The 22,579-nt window shown below is 43.2% G+C and overlaps 1 protein-coding gene across 3 annotated transcripts in view; it reads right to left on the bottom strand.

Moving 5' to 3' along the window:
* PHF8 (PHD finger protein 8) overlaps positions 1–774 on the bottom strand; it is a 102,692-nt gene extending 101,918 nt beyond the window's left edge. For all 3 annotated transcript variants that reach the window (XM_063084365.1, XM_063084367.1, XM_063084366.1), the window contains exon 1: positions 172–774. The gene's annotated coding sequence lies outside the window, so the exon portion shown is untranslated. The remainder of the gene's footprint in view (positions 1–171) is intronic.
* Positions 775–22,579: the final 21,805 nt, after the last annotated feature.

Here is a 22,579-nt window from a genome sequence, read left to right as displayed (position 1 = left end):
TTCTCACACCCTGAAACCAAGGATTTTTTTTTTCACCCTTCGCAAATTGGCAAGCATCTCCTCGCAGTCGCCTCAAAGTGATGAGGGCTCCCTTTTCCCCCGCAAATTGACAGGGATCTAATCCTGGATTCTGGAACTGACAGGAATATCCTCGCAGCCCATGAAACTTACGAGAATCTCTTCACGCCTCCCCAAAGGACAGGAATCTCCTCACGCCCCAAACCTGACAAGAACGACGTCGGTACCAAATCCTACGCGGATGTCCTCATGGCCAGAGCTGCACGGACCCCTTCCGCCCGCGAAGCTCAGTCCCAGCGACACGCCGGCGGCCGGGCCGCTTCGGGGCGGCGCAGCGCGGAGCCTCACTCAGCAGAGGCTCGCCCGGCAGTTCCGGCCCCAGCGCCGGCGCGCACCGAATTCTGGGATTGCACCGTAAAACTGCGAACCTTGGTAGCCTTCCCCTCGAGCCACCAGCTGGGCCGCGCGGCGCCAGCTGCCGGCGGTGCTTCAGGGCAGCCTTCTCCACTGCGCTTTTCCCGGCCCGGCCCTTGGGGCCTACTGGAGACCGCGGCTCGGGCCTAGTCCGGCGGCCGCCCAGCGAACAGGCAAGTGGCGTCGTCACTGGGCCGGCAAGAGATAGCTGTGAGCAAACCAACCAGAAATGGTACGAACTAAGCGCCAGGTCCGAGAAAGACGGCCCGAAAAGTCGCCGGGAGAAGCCCGGCGGCGGTGGTGGGCAATTCGAAGTAGTCAATAAAGTTTATCCAAAACGAGGAAGCTGAGGCGGAGAGGGGAGGAGAAATATAGGGTAAACAGCTACCATATTGAGAGTGGCTGCGCGGCCGCTGGGCGGCGAGCCAACCACCATCTTATGAGGGCCGGGTACGCGAGTTAACCGCGGCGGAGGCGGGGAACGGTGAGCCGCTGATTCCTGTGTGACTTCACCGGGGGCGGGGCACCACCTTGAGAAAGGAGGGCGGTGCTCAGCTACCTTTGGACCCGCTCGTCTCTTCAAGGTACCCAATCGCCGCTAAGAACCTTGAGCCGAGAGGCGGGGAAGCCGCCATCTTAGGCGAGGCACGGCCTTGGCTCCATTTTGAGTGGGGCTACAAACTTCCTAACTTTCCTCGTCCTTCGGGCAAACAGGGAGTTAAGCAACTCCACACTCATACTCCTCCTCCTCAGCCTTCTCCTCCTATTAGAGGAGGTGAACTCTGTGACTCTAAACTGTAAAATTAATAGGTGGCGACGGGGGGCGGGCTTCGCTGAGGTAGAGGCGCACTATTCACAGCGGCTCCCGTTCATTGAGCACGTTCAGCGAGCGACGCTCTTTCTCACGGACTCCGTGTCCTTTATTCTTCACCCTGTGAGGAAGGGTCTGTGATTATCCCCAAATGAGGACACCGGCTTAAAGAAGCCAAGTGACTCGCGTTTCAGCACGGGCAAGTTGAACCTTGCGACCTCTATTAACTGCGTTCCTGCCCCACTCCTTCAGTGTAGTTCTTCCCTAAAGCTGCTGCCAGCTTCCCAGCTTCCTCCTCTCAACTCTCCCTTCTTCCACCCTCTTTCACTTCACATCTGTTCAAATACAGCTCAAGAATGTCCACGCACCTGTTCCACAGTTTTCTGACCACAGCCTGGAGGGGGGAGCGGGGAGGGAGGAGATGTTGAGTGGAGCCAACACATATGCATCAAGATGGCGCTGGTTGGTTTTTTCAAACATTCCAGAAAATTCTCTAGGAGTTATCTTATTATTTCACTTTCTTAAAGGGTCCCACTGCTTTAAAAAAGAAAATGTATGTGTGCACACCAATTTCCTAACCAGTGAGGGTGGGTTAGGCCCTGGGGATACTTGAAAAGAGGGTCTCTGCAGTGGGAAATCACCAGCCAGTGCAGGAGACAAGCTTGCAAGTAAACAATTGGAATACAATGCCCGGTAAGCACACAAATACCTCTTTGAAATTGCAAAATGAAGCTAAGAGCCTCAGGAGATGTTTCTTGCTGTGAGGAGAGGAGAGACTTGGAGGGTAGATAAAAGATCACTAAATAAGCAAGAACATTTTACACAAAAGCACCAACATGTACAACTGCATAGAGGCACATAGGAAAGCATTTACTAAACGATGCTAAATATTTCTGGAACAGAGGAAGGAAAAAAGAGAGATGGGTAGGTCAAACTGAGTAAGGGGTCAGAGTTATGAAAGATTGCAAAAATGTAAAAGAGTTTGGATTTCATTCTGTAAGCAATAAGAAACTGCTGAAGTTTTTTGAGCAGGAATAACTGAGTCACATTTTGTGTCTTATTATTATTTTTTTTTTTAAAAAAGATGACCGGTAAGGGGATCTCAACCATTGGCTTAGTGTTGTCAGCACCACGCTCAGCCAGTGAGCAAACCGGCCATCCCTATATAGGATCCGAACCCGTGGCCTTGGTGTTATCAGCACCGCACTCTACCGAGTGAGCCACGGGCCAGCCTACATTTTGTGTCTTAGCCAGAGGAATGTCCATGTTTTAGTGGGACCTGAAGCTTATACAGTTTGGGGGAGGGGGTAGGACTTGAAAATGCATTTAATACATCTAACCTACAGAACATCATAGTTTAGCCTAGCCAACCTTAAATGTGCTCAGAACACTTTCAGTACTGTATTCAATTACATGAGATCTTCAACACTTCATTATAAAATAAGCTTTGTGTTAGATGATTTGGCCCAACATTGCAAGAGAGTATCCTACCACATACCACTAGCCTGGGAGAAGATCAAAATTCAAAGTATGGTTTCTACTAAATTCATATCATTTTAACGTCATGGTAAAGTTGTAAGTTGAACCATCTTAAGTTGCAGACCATCTGTATATTTTGTGAACTTTATAAAACATATGACCATGTGACCATATGGCAAGTGACAGGTCCTGCAGGAGCTTAATCTTTCTTAGCTTCACAAGGAGGCAGAAGGAGGAGGATGTTTCACTAGTCTGGAAAAAGATGAGGCCTGAACCAGGATAATTGCAGTAGAAAACGATCAGATAATTTGGGTATTTTGGAGGTCGAATAGGCAGGACTTGGGGGCTAATTAAAAATGGTGTGTGGATGATGAAAGAGGTGAGTTCGTTTCTGGGTTGAGTGTCAGAGTAGATGATGGTGCCACTGACTGAGCAGGGGTATACAGAAGGAAAAGGTTTGGTGGGGAAGAAAAGACCAAGTTTAATTTGGAATATGTTGCGTTAAGGTGTGTGTGAAACATTAATTCACTCATGCAACAATTCTTTATTGGGCGTCTACTCTGCACCAGGCACTGTGCTAGGTGGTGAGTCTTAGGCCTAGCCAGCTTAAGGCAGTTGGGCTGGGATGGAAGGAGTGCTTCAGAAGCCTATGCCCTAACCAACCAGATATTATTGGATCATAAGGGCTGTGTCATCTTGCATACCACTGATTTAGAAATTGCCCATTACTCTGTCAGAACCCTCCCTAAAAGTCATAAACCTCTTGCTTTCCTTGATTTGGGGGAACTGATCTGGTTCAGTCTGCCCTCCATGCGAGTGGAATAAAGCTTTTGGCTGCAATAGCGCCTCGCTCGGGTCTCTCTCCCTTTTCTCCATCTCACTGAACCTAACACTGAGGAGTCGAGGGACCCCTAATAAGGTCCTGGCCTTCATGGAGCTGACATTCTACAGGGGGAATGGGTCAGTTGTCAAAATTCTTTATGTATGTTTATTGAGCAGCTGGTATTATGCCAGGTACTGTTCGAGGCACTGGGAATTCAGGGGTGAACAAAACAGACAAGGTGCCTGCCCTCCTGTGACTCACTTTTCAGCAAGGGAGACAGGCAATTGTTGGGAAAATATAAGGAAAGTGGTCAGAGCCCCTTGAGTGTTCAGAGTCCTGCCAAGCATCTGAGGTGGGTATGTGCGTGCGCACAGGTGTTCCTTGTTATTGTCTAATGTGATTGTACATGTGCATACGGGTGTTTTTTGGATTATGGACTTGAGTATAAAGGAGTAACAGCACAGATGCATGAAGCTTTGAGAGGACGCTCTGGGAAGCATATTAGGTTGACTGTTCCTAGTTCTGAATAAAGCTTATTATTCACACATAGCTCCAGGGACCTTTTCCTGTTACCTAGCTCGTAGACCTGCATGTGAAGGGTTTGTGACCCAGTCTGGACAACGGGCTAGAGGGGTCTGTGAGCCCTAGCCCTAGCTCTACAATTGGCATAGTCGACGGCAGGACTCTGAGCAGGTACGGGAGCCAAAAGCCCTTGGGAGGAGGAAGAAATGTGGCTATTCTTGAATATGTTGTGCCCTATGGCCACTTTCCTATTGTTTGGGATCTGGTTGCTGCTCACTATATTGCAAGTCAGCATAGACCAGGCACTACAGCAGAGAACCCCTTGGGAGGGGGAGGAAATGTGGCTATCCTTTAGTATGTGGTGCCAGTGGCCACTTTTCTGCTGACTGGAGCCTGGCTACTGCTCACTATACTGCAAACTGATTGAGATTTGAAGCAGAAAGCAGAGTTGTTGGAAGCGCAGATAAATGTCCTGGAGGGTGACGTGTAGTGACTGGCCACCCCTGCCTCTCACACCAGGGAGGATGACAAACCCAGTGGTGAGTAGTGGGAGACCATGTGTCTCCAGGCTTGACCTGTTGTGCATCAGAAAGTGAAACACGAGCAGCCTATGGGACTGGGCAGACAATCAGCAGCCAATCCGCAGATGATCCATTTCACTACCTATGTCCCATATACCCAAGTTGAATTAGTTGACTTGGGGAGACAGTACTGGCAGAAACGGGGAGCCCCTGGCTGCTTGGCTGCTGCAGTTGTGGGACCTAGGGGTGGATGGTGTGATGTGCTCTGGGGAGGAGATGGAAAAATTGCCCTCCATTACCATACACCCATCCCTGAGGCAGCTGCTACAGAATAGCCACAGATATGCACAAGGGCCAGGTAATCACTCCTTAATAGAATGGGTGAAAGCGGCTGCCCGAACCGTGTGGGCAAATGCTGGAGAACTGCCCAAGATCATTAGTAAATGTCAAATGTATGCTGAGTTATTTCACATCATTCAAGAGCTGGGGATGCAGCAGTCCGTGTTTAATGTAAACACTTGTGGCCTAGACGATGAAAATTTTACAGGCAGCATGACAGACATAGTGCTGCAAAATGCCCCGTCAACGTCCTTTGGGTCACTGATGGTCATACTAGCCCCATACATTGGTCATCCTATACATGAAGTAATGACCACGATAGTCAGCTTCGATGAAGTAGAGGATAGGAGACAAGCAAAAGGGATCTGAAAGGTGACTAAGACCAACCCCCCAAGAAATGCTTGGGATTTTATCCCGAAGGGACCAAGTAAGACTACCTGTAAGCAGATGTGGCTTGACTTGCTTGCAGCAGGGGTTGATAGCAAGAAAACTGACCGGCAGCCAAGTGCAGTCCTGTTTGCATTGTGGCAGCAATTGCACCCTGAACAGTGTTTCACTAAACATCCAGAAACAGGTAGCAAGGTATGCTCAGTGGATTTAAAGGGTTTTTTGGTTGCTCCCGAGGAGGCAGATGAACTGTTCTGTTTCAGTTAGGGAACAGGCCAAGGTACTCGTCTTTTGCAGGCAGGCAAGGACTGGAGGCTCACATTGAATTGGCAATACATTGGTCAAGGACTAATCTGCAGTGTGTTTTGGTGTTGGTGGATACAGGCGCAGAATGTAGCCTGATATGTGGCAATCCAGATAAGTTTCCAGGGGTGGCCACAGTTCATATAGATGACCATGGAGGACACATTATTGAAGTCAAAGCTGTGTCACTGCTATTGGGCATATGACGATTGCCCCCTCATGTGTATACTGTATATATATCCTCAGTAGCCAAATACATCTTGGTGGATGTACTTTATGGTTTGCACCTGCAAACAACAGTTGGAGAGTTTTGGCTGTGAATACGGACAATAAAGCCCGTGTTACGAGGATATGCTAAACATGACCCACAGGTGTTACCCAAGCCAAGACGTGTAGTTAACGTAAAGCACTCTCGCCTACTGGAAGGACGTGCAGAGATAGGTGCCACTATATTGGAGTTAGAGAAAGTTGGCATTATTCGTCCAGTTCATAGCCCGTTTAATGCTCCGGTATGGCCAGTGAAAAAGCCTGATGATACCTGGAGAATGACTGTAGACTATCGAGAACTAAACAAAGTAGTGCCTCCTTTGCATGCAGCAGTGCCTTCAGTTCACTACTAGATGGATCAGCTGACCACTCAGCTGGGTACTTATCATTATGTATTGGACCTTGCAAATGCTTTTTTCTCTATTCCAATCTCGGTCGATAGCCAAGATCAGTTTGCCTTCACCTGAGGAAGCAATGGACCTTTCAAGTATTGCCCCAAGGTTATCTGTGTGGCCCAACCATCCGTCATGATTTAGCGGCTGGGGACCTAGCCAAGTGGACTAGGCCCAGCATGGTTACAATGTTTCACTACATTGATGATGTGTTACTAAATTCTGATTCTCTTACAGATTTAACCCAGGCAGCTCCAATGCTGCTAAGTCATTTGGAACAATGTAGGTTGGCCGTGAACACAGCCAATGTGCAAGGACCTGGGATGTCAGTCAGATTCTTAGGAGTGGTCTGGTTGGGTAAGACAAGAGTCATCCCAGAAGCTATTATAGACAAGATACAGGCATACCCTCTACCCACAACTGTAGCTCAGCTACAGACATATTTGAGACTTCTGGGGTATTGGAGACTTTTTGTACCCCATACGGCCCAAAGGGCACAACCACTGTATGCATTAATAAAGAAAGGAGCCCCCTGGGATTGGACTGAGGAAGTAGAACAAGCCTACTGGGTTACAGAAAGGGCAATACAGCAAGTACAGGCTTTGCAAGTGGCTGATCCCACTAAGCCTTTTGAATTAGACATACATATAACCCAAGAAGGGTTAGGATGGAGTTTGTGGCAGAGACAACACCAATTCTGAACACCTGTAGGATTCTGGTCTTACCTCTAATAGGGCACTGGAGTGTGTTCTCTAAAACAAAAACAGTTAGTGGCTGTGTATTCTGCCTTGATGGCCACTGAAGCTATCACAGGAACTGCTAAAATCCTAGTAAGGACGACATACCCCATACTAGGTTGGCTGGTGCATGTGGACAACCAGCCCTAAAATGGGCATAGCTCAGACTCCCACTCTGTCTAAATGGGGAGCATATATAGAACAAAGTAGCACTGTGTCAACGAGTCCTCTGTCCAAAGAGTTGCAAACTGTGCTAGGACCATTAGAGGTTGTGGAGGAAACTTTGGCACAACTCTTACCCATGGAAGTGGAGGCTAAACCCCACATGAGGTACAGGGACCTATTACAGAGCAAGCTTGGTATTCAGATGGCTCTAGCATGGGGCCCTCAGCATCAAGGACAGCTGTTGCTGTCCAGCCCTTAACAGATACTATGTGGTATGAAGATGGCACAGGGCAAAGCAGTCAATGGGCTGAATTGAGAGCAGTATGGATGGTGATAAAAATTGAGTCTGGGCCATTAAACATCTGTACTGACAGCTGGGCCGTGTTCAAAGGTTTAACCCTTTGGATCTCTACTTGGTAATATCAACAGTGGTTGGTAGGCCACAGACCCCTGTGGGGACAAGCCATGTGGCAAGAGTTATGGGAATTGGGACATGAGAAAGAAGTAACTCTTTTCCACGTCACAGGACACTTCCCCTTAGTCAGTCCAGGAAATGATGAAGCCGATGCCTTGGCTAAGTGTTCTGGCTACAGGCACCACACCAGAGTCACATGATTAATGTGTTAGCCTACTGAATATGCATTGAACTTCCCATCAGTATGACTACAGGATTCCCATGGAAAATCACACCAATGATGACTACTAACCGGACATGAGAGGCTAGTAGTTGAAAGGACAGAACTACAGGACAAGCCTTAAGGCATATTGAACAGACAATAGGTTATATGAATGTAAGGGTCATTTATGCTCAATAAGGGAACATTTTGGAAGATTCTGAACACGTAGGTTGTATGGTGAGGGACCCTGAAGGGGTGGACTGTTGGGAAAATGTAAGGAAAATGGTCAGAGTGCCTCGGATGTTTGGAGTCTTGCTGAGCATCTGAGGTGGGTATGTGTGTGCACACGGGTGTTCCTTATTATTGTCTAATGTGATTGTGCATGTGCATCCAGGTGTTCTTTTGGATTATGGACTTGAGTATAAAGGACTAACGCTGCAGATGCATGAAGCTTCTAGAGGATGTTCCGGGAAGCCATATTAGGTCAACTGTTCCTAGTTCTGAATAAAGCCTATTATTTATTCACCCGTGGCTTCAAGGACCTGTTCCTATTACCTAGCTTGTCGACCTGCGTGTGAAGGGTTTGTGACCCAGTCTGGAAAATGGGCTCTGTTCCTTTGCCTCCCATGGATTTGTCACCCCTTGTCCCCTGGTGACAGAGCTGCCAAAGATTACTCATAGCCCATCTCTTCTGAGCAGTGAGAAGCCCTGAAAAGGGGTTAATCTCCCAGAACCCTCAAGATAGAGGCATTCCTTCCATCTGGGAAATTAACCACGGATTGGGGTTCTCGTCCCGCATTTATTCTCTAGACCAGGAAGTTACAGGAAGGGAACATAGGTGGGGTTTCTTCTAAGTACAGTTTAAGAAGTTTATCAATAGAAGCTGGTAACATTCAGTAAGAAAAGCAAGGCGACATTCCATAATGCAATTTTTCAAGAAGTTAAGTTGATCCACCAACAAAAGCCTGATCTTAGCAAACATTCTCTTCTTATACCAATTTCCTAGCGTCTTTACATATCAATCAGTAACCTGTCTTTGAGCCAGCAATCTTGCTGTGTTACAATGCTTTATCTTTCAACAGAGACTATAGCCTGGGGAAATTTTCCTGTCCCTTGCAAGGTTAATATTTGAAACTTCAAGGCTTCGGTAAACCAGGCCCTGTGAAGTACATTTGCTTTATGCATACTCCACAGGGCTTGAGGGATCTGTGAGCCCTAGGCCTACAGACAATAAAGTTGTGGGGAGCTGAGCGGCAAGCTGACCTATTCCTTGCCGTTCTAGGGAAAAAGCCAGCAAGGCTGGCTCCCTGTTTTGCCCTTTTCCCCCTTCTCCTTTGTCGGGCTTTAAAAACTAATGCCACCTTAAGTGACATTACAAGTGGTGCCATTATGGGCCCACAAGGGCATATTAATGTGGCAGCCTAAGACGGCACCGGGAGGGGGTAGGGTGGGGGTGTCTGCGGGAACCTTGCCTTAGCCCTTATTGGCCAAATATGTGCTTCCGCGCTCAAGATTGCAATAGCTAGGTGTTGAGACAGGATGCATGCTCTCTTGACCTTTAAGCTGATAAGATTATGTAAAAAACCTCTGTTCCCCATTTGCCTTTAAAAGCAAGTGCTTGTGTGATAATAAACAGAACTGCTCGACAGAACCCCCGGCATGTCTGAGTATCCTTTAACCGGGCTGCTTTTGGGGCCAGTGGTGTGCTCACCTCTCTTCACGGCTCTCTTCCCCCGTCTCCTTCCAAAGGGGACAGGAGGGAAAGAGGAATCTGGGCCATTTGCTCGCCCACTGAAAGGAACGAGGCTAGGGCTGTTCGGGTCGGCTGGCGGCAGACCTGACAGAGAGGTGCCCCATGTGAGGAGTTTTTAAAACTCGTGGGTGAAAGGCAAGTGAGTGAGGCCCCCGGCTGCTCGGTCCTGAAAGAAGGTCGACGAAGGGTGATCAACCAGCGGAGTGGCCCCCGCAACCGCAGTAGTCGCCGTGAAGTAATCCACCTGCATGTCAGGCTGTTTTACAGAATCGACGTGGACTAGACCTGTTGTTCTTACAGCAAGGAGGATTATGCGCCGCCCTCAAAGAAGAGTGTTGCTTCTATGTTGACCACTCTGGAGTGGTCAAAGATTCCCTAGCTAAGCTTAGAGAAGGGCTAGAAAAGTGCAAAAAAAGAGCGAGAAGCCAATAGTAATTGGTTCCAAAGCTGGCTTTCAAGTTCCCCATGGCTCACCACCCTGCTGTCCTCCCTGGCAGGCCCCCTAGCATCTTGGGGCCTTACGCCATTTGCCAGGTTGTGTCCCTTATAAGGCGCAACACCACTTTTCTTGTAATGCTTACCCAGGTGGTAGAGGAGGTGGCCCATAATGAAAGCCCTGACAGCCCTTGGATCAATATGGTCCTTTAAAAAATCAACATGAATCTAAGGCTCTGCCCCACCCCCGCTTGGCTGGATAGTCAATGACGGGTAAGATTTCCAGAGGGAAACAACCTAAGACAGGCACAGCCACCAGAGGGAATGGAGGCGAGGCTGGGAAGGTTAGCCGCCTCCAGCTGCCTTATTAAAACAGAAAGGGGGAGATGTTGGGCTTTAAAAACTAACGCCACCTTAAGTGACATTACAAGTGGCGCCATTATGGGCCCACAAGGGCGTATTAATGTGGCAGCCTAAGATGGTTCCGGGAGGAAGTAGGGTGGGGGTGTCTGCGGGAACCTTGCCTTAGCCCTTATTGGCCAAATACGCATTTCCGCGCTCAAGGTTGCAATAGCTAGGCATTGAGACAGGATGCATGCTCTCTTGACCTTTAAGCTGATAAGAGTATGTAAAAAACCTCCCTTCCCCATTTGCCTTTAAAAGCAAGTGCTTGTGTGATGATAAACAGAACTGCTCGACAGAACCCCCACCGCATCTGAGTGTCCTTTAACTGGGCTGGTTTGGGGCCGGCGGTTGTGCTCACCTCTCTTCACGGCTCTCTTCCCCCGTCTCCTTCCAAAGGGGACAGGAGGGAAAGGGGAATCCCGGGCCATTTGCTCGCCCACCAAAAGGAACGAGGCTAGGGCTGTTCCGGTCGGCTGGCTGCGGACCCAACACTCCTTCCCTTTGAGGTCTGACCTTTGCTTGAACCCAGGCCCTTGGAAGCTTTGTAAATGAGAAACTTATGTTCTTATTTTGTTGATAAGTAGTTAGCTATGAATCTTCAAGTGTCATGGCAGCTGAAAAGTTCTGTAAATAGTTTGGTACCAGGGCCGGCCTGTGGCTCACTTGGGAGAGTGCGGTGCTGATAACACCAAGGCCCCGGGTTCGGATCCCATATACGGATGGCCGGTTCACTCACTGGCTGAGCGTGGTGCTGACAACACCAAGTCAAGGGTTAAGATCCCCTTACCGGTCATCTTAAAAAAAAAAAAAAAAAAATAGTTTGGTACCAGATATAATTGATTTAATCAGTACAATTTGTTACTTTCACTGGCTTATAAAAAGGAACCTAAAATAAACTGAGAGGCCTTACAGGTCAGCATCCAGTAAGGTCCTCCTGATTTCATAAAGCGTAACTCTTCACTTCCCACTGTCTCCCCTTGGGGTGCTATTTTACAATATAAAGTGAGTCAAATAAGAGAATTTCTGATTACAGTGAGTGCTATCGGGAAAATAAAGCAAATTATGAGGTAGAGGGAAAGCAGTCTATTTAAGATATGGTAGTCAAGGAAAGCCTCTTGGAGAAGGTGTCATATGAGCTAAGATATGAATAACAAGAAGAGCTAGCTAAGGAAAAAGGTAAAAGGAATCAAAAGTGCAAAAGCCCTAAAGTGGTGGTGGGAGGATTGGGCAGGGCACGGGGGGGGGGGGGGGGGGTTGGAGTCTCCAGACATGAATAGGAGATCCTGTGTGTACTCTTAAGGAGTATACAATCTAATGGAGGAGGCGAGGTGAGGTAAAATTAACAAGGCTGAAAGATCAAAACCTAAAGTGCTACCTAGATGCATCAGCAACCTGTGTGGGAACAAAGAGGGAGCCACAATTAACTCAAACATGTTCAGTGGGTATGTCAGGAAAGGCTTCGCAAGAGGTAACATTTGACCTAGGCATAGTGGTACCCACCACTAAAAGTTCCTGCCCAGTGTTCTTTAGAGATGGGCAGAGGGTGCTAAAGGATACCGGCAAGGGTAATGCTGCTGGGGGCCTTACTAGAGGCAGTCAGATTTGCAGAGAAAAGAAGTCTTCGCACTACCAAGGGCAGGAGACAGCCAGCTGCTGCCCTGGAAATACGTGGTCTGGTCATGTCTCTCACAGGATGAAGTGCATGATCTGAATTGGCTGCTATAGACTGAATAGGCTGCCCTGGAAGCCTTCCTCCCCTATCCGACCTCCACTTAACAGTCGTAAACATTTATATTAAATTACACCAATAATGGTAAAATGCATTCCCACTATAAGCAAACAGCTAGGCTGAAGGTCCCAACTGACCACCACTCAATCTCTGCTTACCTCCCTAGAGGGAAACTCAGCAAGATCTTTTCCAATACATTTCTCTGCATGTATGTCCATACAGCTGTCACCGGAAAATGATGAGGGCTAAAATGGACTATAACGTACTTGAGGATAAAAGGAGGAAATAGGGAAAAAAGAAAACAATCACATGACAAAGAACAGGCTTGCCCCCAAACAGACTTGAAAGTACAAGTACAGTAAGAACAAAAGACAAAATAATGACAAATAATGTGGCCTGAGAATTTAACTTATTGTTTGCCTTAAACACTGTTGTAAGCTCTCTATATGCATTAATTCACTTAATCCTTACAGCAACCTTCTGAGGTAGATACTAGGACTATCCCCATTTTTTGGATGAGAAAGCTGAGTACAGAGACTTTAGTTCACTTGCTTAAGGTCATATAGCTAGTATGTATCTGAGCTGGAGTTCCTGGTGATGCAGGTCCAGCGTCCAGGCTCTTAACAACTACATTGTACCACTGATATGGATTTAACAGCAACTGGTTTATAGATATGATGGGGAAAGGTAATAAATCAATGGTTCTTTGTATAATGTGAATCACAGGAGCAGAATACGAGTGTACTTCAAAAAGTTCATAGAAAGATTCATATTATTTTTAAATTCTATATTTCCATGAACGTTTTGAAGTACCCTTGCATGTTTGCACACACTTGGAATAAAAACTAGCAGGATCATGCCCCAGGTACCAAACTAGGTAGCTGAGAATACCAACCCACTCTTCCATGGCTGGCTTCATGTATATGCCACCTGTGCAGAGCTCTGCTCCCATAAGGGGCTTCAGATTTGGTTTAATGCACTGCTGTCACTGTCCTGAAATTCTTAATAATTTTATTTTTGAAGTTGTATTTTGTAAATGTAGTCTGAGCAGGAGATATACTTAGTGGCAGCCCCACAGGCAGTGTGCATGCTGAGCTGTTGGCCAGGCCACCTGGTGTGCACAAGCACATCTAGGGCACTCCAGGGCACCAAAGGGCCTGGAGGGGAACATCAGGCCAGTGACAACGTTGGCAGTAGTAGCAGAAGCAGCAGCAGTAGAGGTAGCAGTGACCATAGCCCTGGGAGAGAGGATTGCCTCTGCATAGGGGCCACGAGCGGACCCAGAGTGAGAGGCAAGCTTGTCCTTCCATCAACAGAGCTGATCCCTCCAGGACTAACTCTTTGGCTTGCACACTGGGACAGAAACTGCTGGTCCTCAGTCAGTAAACTTTGCCCGGAAATTATTACAAAATAAAAGTGTACCCATGGATTTTGCAGTAAAGTACAGTATATGAGGGGGTTATTAGAATTCTTCGAAGAGAATTTTATCTTTAACATTGCTGAAAATCAATACAGAATTTAATGGGGAAGGTTACAAAATTAGAACAAAAATTAAATTCATACCTTTCCTAAATATCTCATGTACAAGTATTGAGTCTGACCTGGGAAGAAATACACCCCTGTTACTTTGGTGAAATCTATGAACCCCTTCTCTGACTTTACTTTTATTTTATTTTTTAAATAGACTTTATTTTTATAGCACTTTTAGGTTTACAGAAAAGGTAAGCAGAAAGTACAGACACTTCACATACCCCCCCCCCCCAATTTCTCTTATTATTAACATCTTACATTAGTGTGATACATTTGTTAAATTTGTGAACCAATATTGTTCATTATTATTAACTAAAATACACATTAGGATTTTCTCTTTGTGTTGTACAGTACTATGGGTTTTGCCAAATATCTCATGTCATGTATTAACCATTACGGTACCATACAGAACAGTTTCACTGCCATAAAAATCCTCTTTGCTCCACCCTCCCTCCCTCCCCCCTGAAACCCTGGCATACACTGATCTTTTTTTCTCCCATTACCTCAAACACTTATCATTTCTTTGTCTTGGATACCTTCAAAATCCTCTCTTCTGACTCTTTAGAAATATACAATAAATTGATGTTAATTATAGTCACCCTACAGTGATACAGAACACTAGATCTTATTCCTTCTACCTCGCTGTAACTTTGTATCTGTTAACCAACCTCTCACTATCCTCCACCCCTTATCCTTCCCAGCTTCTTCCCACCATTCTACACTCTACTTCTATGTAATCAACTTTCTTAGCTTCCACATATAAGTGAGAACATGTGGCATTTCACTTTCTGTTCCTGGCTTATTTCACTTAATATCCTCCAGGCTCATCCAGGTGGCTGCAAGTGACAGGATTCCATTCCTTTTTAAGGCTGAATAGTATTCCATTATGTATTACACCACATTTTCTTTATCCATTTGTCTGTTGATAAATACATAGGTTGATTCTATATGTCGGCTATTGTGGATAGTGCTGCAATAAACATGGGAGTGCAAATATCTCCTCAGACTACTGATTTTCTTTACTTTGGATATACACCCAGCAGTGGGATTGCTGGATCATATGGTAGTTCTATTTTTAGTTTTTTGCGGAACCTCAATACTGTTTTCCATAATGGCTGTAGTAATTTACATCCCTACTGACAGTGTATATGCGTTCCTCTTTCTCTGTATCCTCACTCCCATTTATTTTCTGTCTTTTTATTAACAGCCATTCTAACTGCAGTGAGATGATATTGTGGTTTTGATTTCCATTTCCCTGATGATTATTATGTTGAGCATTTTTTCATATACCAATTGGCCATTTGTATACCTTCTGTTGAGATGTGTCTATTCAGCTCAAGTGCCCATTTTTTCCAAAATAATTGTTTTTTATTTTATTTATTTTTTATTTTTTAATTTTAATTTTAATTTTTTTGGCAGCTGGCCCGTATAGGGATCAAACCTTTGACCTTGGTGTTGCAAGGCTGCACTGTAATCAACTGATCTAACCGGCCAGCCCTCAATTGCCCATTTTTTAATTCAATTATTTCTTTTTAACTGTTGAGTTCTTTGAGTTCCTTGTGTGAGGATACTTCAAATAGTTCACGGAAAGATTCATATTGTCTTTTAATTCTTTAATTTTTATTTTTCCGTGAACTTTATGAAGTACCCACGTATATTCTGGACAATAATCCCTTGTTGGATATATAGTTTGGAAATATTTTCACCTATTCTACTGGTTGTATTTTCACTCTGCTGATTGTTTCCTTTGCTGTGTAGAAGCTTTTTGGTTTGATATAATCCCGTTTGTCTATTTTTGCTTCTGATGCCTGTGCTTTTGGGGTCTTCTCCATAAAGTCTTTGCCCAGACCAATATCCTGAAGCATTTCCCCTATGTTTTCTTCTAGTAGTTTCATAATTTTGGGTCTTACATTTAAGTCTTTAATCCATTTTGAGTTGACTTGTATGTGGTGAGAGATAGGAGTCTATTTTCATTCTTCTACATATGGATATCTGGTTTTCCCAGTAACATTTATTGAAGAGACTGTCCTTTCTCCAAATAATATTCTTGGTGCCTTTGTCATAAATCAGTTGGATATAAATATGTGGCTTTGTTTCTGGGTTCTCTATTCTGTTCCATTGGTCTGTATATCTGTTTTTATGTGAGAACCATGCTGTTTTTGTTACTATAACTTTGTAGTATATTTTGAAGTCAAGCAGTGTGATGTCTCCAGCTTTGTTGCCTTTGGTCAAAATTGTGTTGGCTAGGTCTTTTGTGATTCCATACGAATTTTAGGATCTTTTTTTCTATTTCTGTGAAGAATGTTATTGGTACTTTGATAGGGATTGCATTGAATCTACATCACTTTTGGTAGACTGGTCATTATCACAATATTCTTCCAATTCATGAACATGGGATGTCTTTCCATTTTTTGTGTCCTCTTCAATTTCTTTCGTCAGTGTTTCATAGTTTTCCTTGTAGAGATCTTTCACCTCCTTGGTTAAATTTATTCCCAGGTATTTCTTTTTTTGTATCTATTGTAAATGGGATTGCTTTCTTGATTTCTTTTTCAACTTGCTTGTTATTGGTATACAGAAATGCTAATGATTTTTGTATGTTGATTCTGTGTCCTGCAACTTTACTGAATTTGTTTATAAGTCCTAAGAGTTTTTTGGTGGAGTCTTTAGGGTTTTCTGTATATCAGATCATGTCATCTAAAAACAGGGACAATTTGACTTTCTCCTTTCCAATTTGGATGCCTTTTATTTATTTCTCTTGCCTAATTGCTCAGGCTACAACTTCTAGCACTATGTTGAATAAGAGTAGGGAAGAGTGAGCATTCTTGTTTTGTTCCAGTTCTTAGAGAAAAAGCTTCTAGTTTTGCTCATTCAGTATGATATTAGCTGTGGGTTTGTCATATACCACCTTTATTGTGTTGAGGTACATTGCTTCTACACCTAATTTGTTGAGGGTTTTTATCATGAATGGATATTGAACTTTATCAAATGCTTTTTCTGCTCTAATTAAGCTGACCATATCGTTTTTGTACTTAATTCTGTTGATTTGATGTGTCATGTTTCGTTATGTGTGTATGTTGAAACATCCCTGCATCCCTAGGACAAATCCCACTTGATCATGATGAGTGATCTTTTTAATGTGCTACTGGATTCAGTTTCCTAGTATTTTGTTGAGGATTTTTGTATCTATGTTCATCAGAGATATTGGCTTAATGTTTTCAGGTTTTGTTGTGTCCTTGTCTGATTTTGGTACTGTGGTAATGCTGGTCTTGTAAAATGAGTTTGGGGAAATCCCCTCTTCTTCAATTTTTCTGGAAGAGTTTGAGAAGAATTGGTATTAATTCTTTATTAAATATTTTGTAGAATTCAGCAGTAAAGGCTTCAGTCCTGAGCTTTTCTTTATGAGAAACTTTTTATTACTGATTCAGTCTTATTACTCATAACTAGTCTGTTCAGGTTTTCTATTCCCGGTTCAGTCTTGGTAGACTGCATGTGTCCATGAATTTATCCATGTCCTCTAGGTTTTCTCATTTTGGGGGGACACATAGTTATTTATAATAGTCTCTAATGATTCTTTGTATTTCTGTGATATCAGTTGTAATGTCTCCTTTTTTTATCTGATTTTATTTGAGTTTTTTCTTTCTTTCTTTTTTTTTTTCCTGGTTAGTCTAGCTAATGGTTTATTGATTTTTGTTGATCTTTTCAAAAAACCAACATTTTGTCATTTTGTTTTGTTGGTCTTTCTTTGCTTTTCTTGGTTGTGGGCTGGATAGGGAATCCAAATACTTAACCTTGGTGTTATCAGCACAAAACTCTAACCAAGTGAGCTAATGAGACAGCCCTTGTTGATCTGACTTTTTTCTTTTTTTTAGTCTCAATTTCATTTATTTCTGCTCTGATCTTTATTATTCTTTCCTTCTACTTATTTTGGGTTTGGTTTGTTCTTGCTTTTTTAGTTCCTTGAGATACATCATTATGTTGTTTTTTGAAATCTTTCTACTCTTTTTTATATATAGGTGTTTATTGCTATAAACTTCCCTTCTAGTTCTGCTTTGGCTGTATCCCATAGGTTTTAATATGTTGTGTTTCTGTTTTTATTTGTATCAAGAAATGTTTTAACTTCCTTCTTAATTTCTTCATTTACCTGTTTGTCATTCAGCAGCATGTTGTTTAATCTCTATGTATTTGGGAAGTTTTGAAAGTTCCTCTTCCTATTGATTTCTAGTTTTATTCCATTGTGGTCAAAAAAGGTACTTGATATGATTTTTTTTTTTTTTTAAATAAAGATGACTGGTAAGGGGATCTTAACCCTTCACTTGGTGTTGTCACCACCACGCTCTCCCAAGTGAGCTAACTGGCCATCCCTATATAGGGATTTAAACCTGTGGCCTTGGTGTTATCAGCACCACACTCTCCCAAGTGTGCAACAGGCCGTCCCATGATTTCTATTTTTAAAAATTTGTTCAGATTTGTTTTGTGGCCTAATATGTGGTCTATCCTGGAGAATGTTCCATGTGTTGAGGAGAAGAATCTGAATTCTGCAGCTTTCAGATGGATGAAATGTTCTGTAAATGTCTGTAAGCTCCATTTGGTCTTTATTGCAGTTTAAATCTAGTGTTTCCTTGTTGATTTTCTGTCTACATGTTCTGTCCAATGCTGAGATTGCAGCATTGAAGTCACTCACTTTATTGTATTGATGTCTGTATCCTCCTTTAGATCTAATAATGTATGCTTTATATCTGATTGCTGCAATGTTGGGTGCATATATATATTTACAGTTGTTATATCCTCTTGCTGTATTGATCCCTTTAGCATTGTTTGATTATCTTTTGTCTCTTTTTAAAATTTTGACTTAAAGTATGTATTATATGATGTAAGTGTAGCTACCCCTGCTTGCTTTTTGTTTCTGTTTGCATGGAGTATCTTTTTCCATCCCTTCACTTTCAGTCTATGTGTGTATAGGTGAAATGAGTTTGCTGTAGGCAATATATGGTTGGGTCTTGTTTGTGTTTTGAAAATCAATTTAGCCAGTCTATGTCTTTTAATGGGAGAATTTAGTCCATTTATATTCAATGTTATTATTGTTGGATAAGGACTTACTCCTGTCATTTTGTTGATTATTTTCTTGTTGCTTTGTTCCTTTGTTCCTTTCTTTCCCTCCCCCTCTTATTGTTTATCATTGCAATTTGGTAGTTTTCTGTAATGATAAGGTTTGATTCCTTTCTCTTTCCCATTTGTGCATCTGCTTTATCAATGAGTTTTGTACTATTGAGTGCTTCCATGATGGTAGTTATTGTCCTTTTGCTTCCAAATTGTAGGACTCCCATGAGTAAGGGAAGTCTACTGATGATGAATTCCCTCAGTTTTTACTTGCCTGTGAAAGACTTTATTTCTCTGTCACCTGAAGGATAGCTTTGCTAAGTATAGTATTATTTGCTCACAGTTTTTTTTCTTTAGCACTTTGAATATATCATCTCATTCTCTCCTGGCCTATAACGTTTCTCCTGAGAAATCTGCTGTTAGTATAATGAAGATTCCTTTGTATGTGACCTTATGTTTTTCTCTTGCAGTTTTTAGAATTCTCTCTTTGACTTTTAACAATTTGACTGTAATGTGCCTTTGAGAGGATCTTTGGGGGTCGAATCTATTTGGGTACCATTGTACTTCCTGGATCTGTATGCCTATATCTCTCCCAAACTTGAGAAGTTTTCAGCTATCATTTCTTACAAAGACTTTCTATGCCTTTCCTGTCTCTTCCCCTTTGGAACTACCATAGTGCAAATGTTTACTTATTGGTATCCCATAATTCTTGTAGACTTTCTTCATGCTCTTTTATTTTCTCTCTCTCTCTCTCTCTGACTGGGTAATGTCAAGCAAACTATTCTCAAATTCAGAGATTCTTCTGTTTGCTCTAGTCTGTTGTTCAAGCTCTCTACTGTATTTTTTTATTTTATTCATTGAATTATTAAGCTTAAGGATTTCAGTTTGGTTCTTTTTTACTATATTGATCACTTTGTTAAATTTCTCTTTCATATCATAAATTGTTTTTTGGATTTCATTGAATTATCTGTCTGTGTTCTCTTGTATCTGGTTGAGTTTTCTTAAGATAATTATTTTCAATTCCTTTTCAGGCTGTTCATAAATTTCCTTTTCTTTGAAGTCTGTCATTGGAGTGTTATTGTATTTCATTGGTTATGTCATATTTCCTTGCTTTTTCATGTTTCTTGTGTCCTTGTATTAATGTCTGTGTATCTGCTGGAACAATCACCTCTTCCAAACTTTACAGAGCGGCTTTCATACAGAGTATTTCACCTGCTGATGGATCTGAATGTGAAAGGTGGAAAGGTGTTGTGATTCTGGTTCCACATAGATGCAGTGGTATACTCTCTGAGCACCTTCTTCAGCTGCGGTCAATGTCATCAATAACTGTGGGTGTCTCAGTGACCTGGGCTGTAAAAGTTTGTGTCAACAGCAGCAGCAGCATAGGTTGTTAATTTCTTCCATGGCAAGGGCATCTAGTGTCCTCCTATTCTCATTTTAACCACAATGGGGAGACTTCACTGAGAAGACCCTCTTCGAGTTAGGTGTGTCATGACCTACAAGCAGCTGCTGTGGTGCTGGGTTTCAGGTACTGGTGCTTGGAGCAGTTGTGGAGTCAGGGTCTTGGGCTCAAGGTCTTTTGAGCCTACTGTTGCACCTAGGCCTTTGGGCACAGGTTCACTCTGTGGCAAGATTAGATGTAGATTGCCAGCAGAACCAGAATCTGTGACTCTGAGGGACCCTCTGGAAGCTCCGGCCCAGTGGGCTGGGTTGTAGCTGTGACTCCGACCCTGAGATATCTGGCTCTGGGGAAGAAGGGGTACTCTGGAGGTTTGGCCCCAGGGAACAGGGTACAGCTGCAATTTGGGAACCAGGGCAAATGGGGCTCAGTAGTCACTTGGATCCCAGGGGTTGAGGCACCATGTAGTGGTGATTCTAGACACTGAGACAGTGGGACTTACCACTTTCCTAGTGCCTCTGAGGCTAAGTGTAGTGGCAACAAGGACCAAAAATGGCAGGGTAAAGCTGTCATTTGGGCCCTGGGGGGCAGTGAGAAGCACAATTCTGCCTCCTATCCCCAGGGAAAGCGTGTCTCAACACTCAATCTCTAGGGGGTTAGTCCAGCTCCAGGAAGGTAAGGTACTAGAGTTGTTCAGCCTTTAGGGCAGGGTGTCTCAGGTCAGCCACTATTCTGTTTCCCTGGGACATGGGGTACTACTTCATCTCAACCCTGGGATGCACAGGTGCTTGGCATGGCTAAGCACTAATTCCCCAGGGTGTGCCCTTCTGCTTTCTGTCATGAGTAGAAAAAGCATGAGGCCCATGCCAGATGCAGATGCCCCAGAATAATGAGCCAAATAAAACTCTTTTCTTTATAAATTATCCAGTCTCAGGTATTCAGTTATAGCAACATAAAAAAAGACCAATACATGTGGGGTGGAGGCTGGGTATTTCCTTCCATTTTTCATATGGCTATCTTGAGTTTCTGTCTCAGATGAACCAATTATTAATAAGGAAGATAATAAACAGGCATTTTTTTAAAATAGATGACCGGTAAGGAGATCTTAACCCTTGACTTGGTGTTGTCAGCACCACACTCACACAGTGAGCTAACCGGCCATCCCTATATGGTATCCGAACCTGTGGCCTTGGTGTTATCAGCACCACACTCTTCCAAGTGAGCCATGGGCCGGCCCCAACAGGCATTTTGAATTATATACAGATCATGAATCCACTTTCCATTTCTTATATGACCTACACAAGTTACAGGAAATGTCAGGAAACATTAAAATGCCATTGTATAATTATATTTAAAATTATATTCAGACTTACATTAAACTGATTTATATGGAGAGTTAAATGTTTTTAGAAAAGTTCTGCAAGAATGATCAGCTCTAGATGTTTTAAAATCTGTGTTTTGGTATAACTTGGAACTTTATCCCAATATTGTCAAAGCCTACAAAATACTCTTAACAGCGCCAGTAACAGTTATATAACCAGAAAACTTAAAATGAAATATTATCAATTATTGTGATCCTGTGACTGGTGTTGCTTGCAGTTACATCCATTAAAAATGAGTTGCTAGGGCTGGCCAGTTAGCTCAGTTGGCTAGAGCATGGTGTTGTGACACCAAGTTCAAGGGTTTGGATCACCATACTAGCCAGCTACCCCCTTCCCCCCAAAACATGATTTGCTAAAAATATAAATTTTGGTGACCAAATAATTGAATTTTCAGAAGAGTGAATCAAAAAAATCTTATGATCAAGATATCAAATTACTAATGTGATTATTTACTGAATTATATAATTATGACAAAAGTATTATTGTACTGCAATTTGTAAGCTTATGTCATTATTTATGTATCACTATTACCCCTATTATGCTTTCTAAGTAATAAAATAATTTTAAAAGAAAAAACTTCATATTTTAGGACCTTTAGCTGTACTTCCCCCCGCCTCTGCTTTTTGAAAAAATGCTTCTCCATTTTCATTTTACCCTAGGCCCCACTCCTGCTTGGTGGCAATTTAGAGTGAACTGGGATTGTAGCCGCTAAAACAGCCTCACTGCTCTAACAAAAATCCTCTCCAACTGTGTAGTGGAGAGAGGCAGGCTAATAACACAGAAGCAAATTGCTTTCTTCACTTTACGATAGAGATCTTTCTATCAAAAAAAATCACCTTTATTCTTTTTAAGTACTGCAGGGAATTCCATCATCTAGGTGAGTCTTAATTGATTTTTCCATTGCTCTGATGGTTATTTAAAGTGGTTTTAATTTTTCAGTATTTTTAAAATAAATTTATCAATATACAGTGTAGTTGATTTTCATGTCCCTTTACCAATTCCTCTTTACCCCCTCCCTTTTCCTCCTCCCCCACATCAACGTCATATCTGTTCA

Source organism: Cynocephalus volans, chromosome X, assembly GCF_027409185.1.
Source record: "Cynocephalus volans isolate mCynVol1 chromosome X, mCynVol1.pri, whole genome shotgun sequence".
NCBI lineage: Eukaryota > Metazoa > Chordata > Mammalia > Dermoptera > Cynocephalidae > Cynocephalus > Cynocephalus volans.
This window is presented reverse-complemented; position numbering and strand designations above follow the sequence as displayed.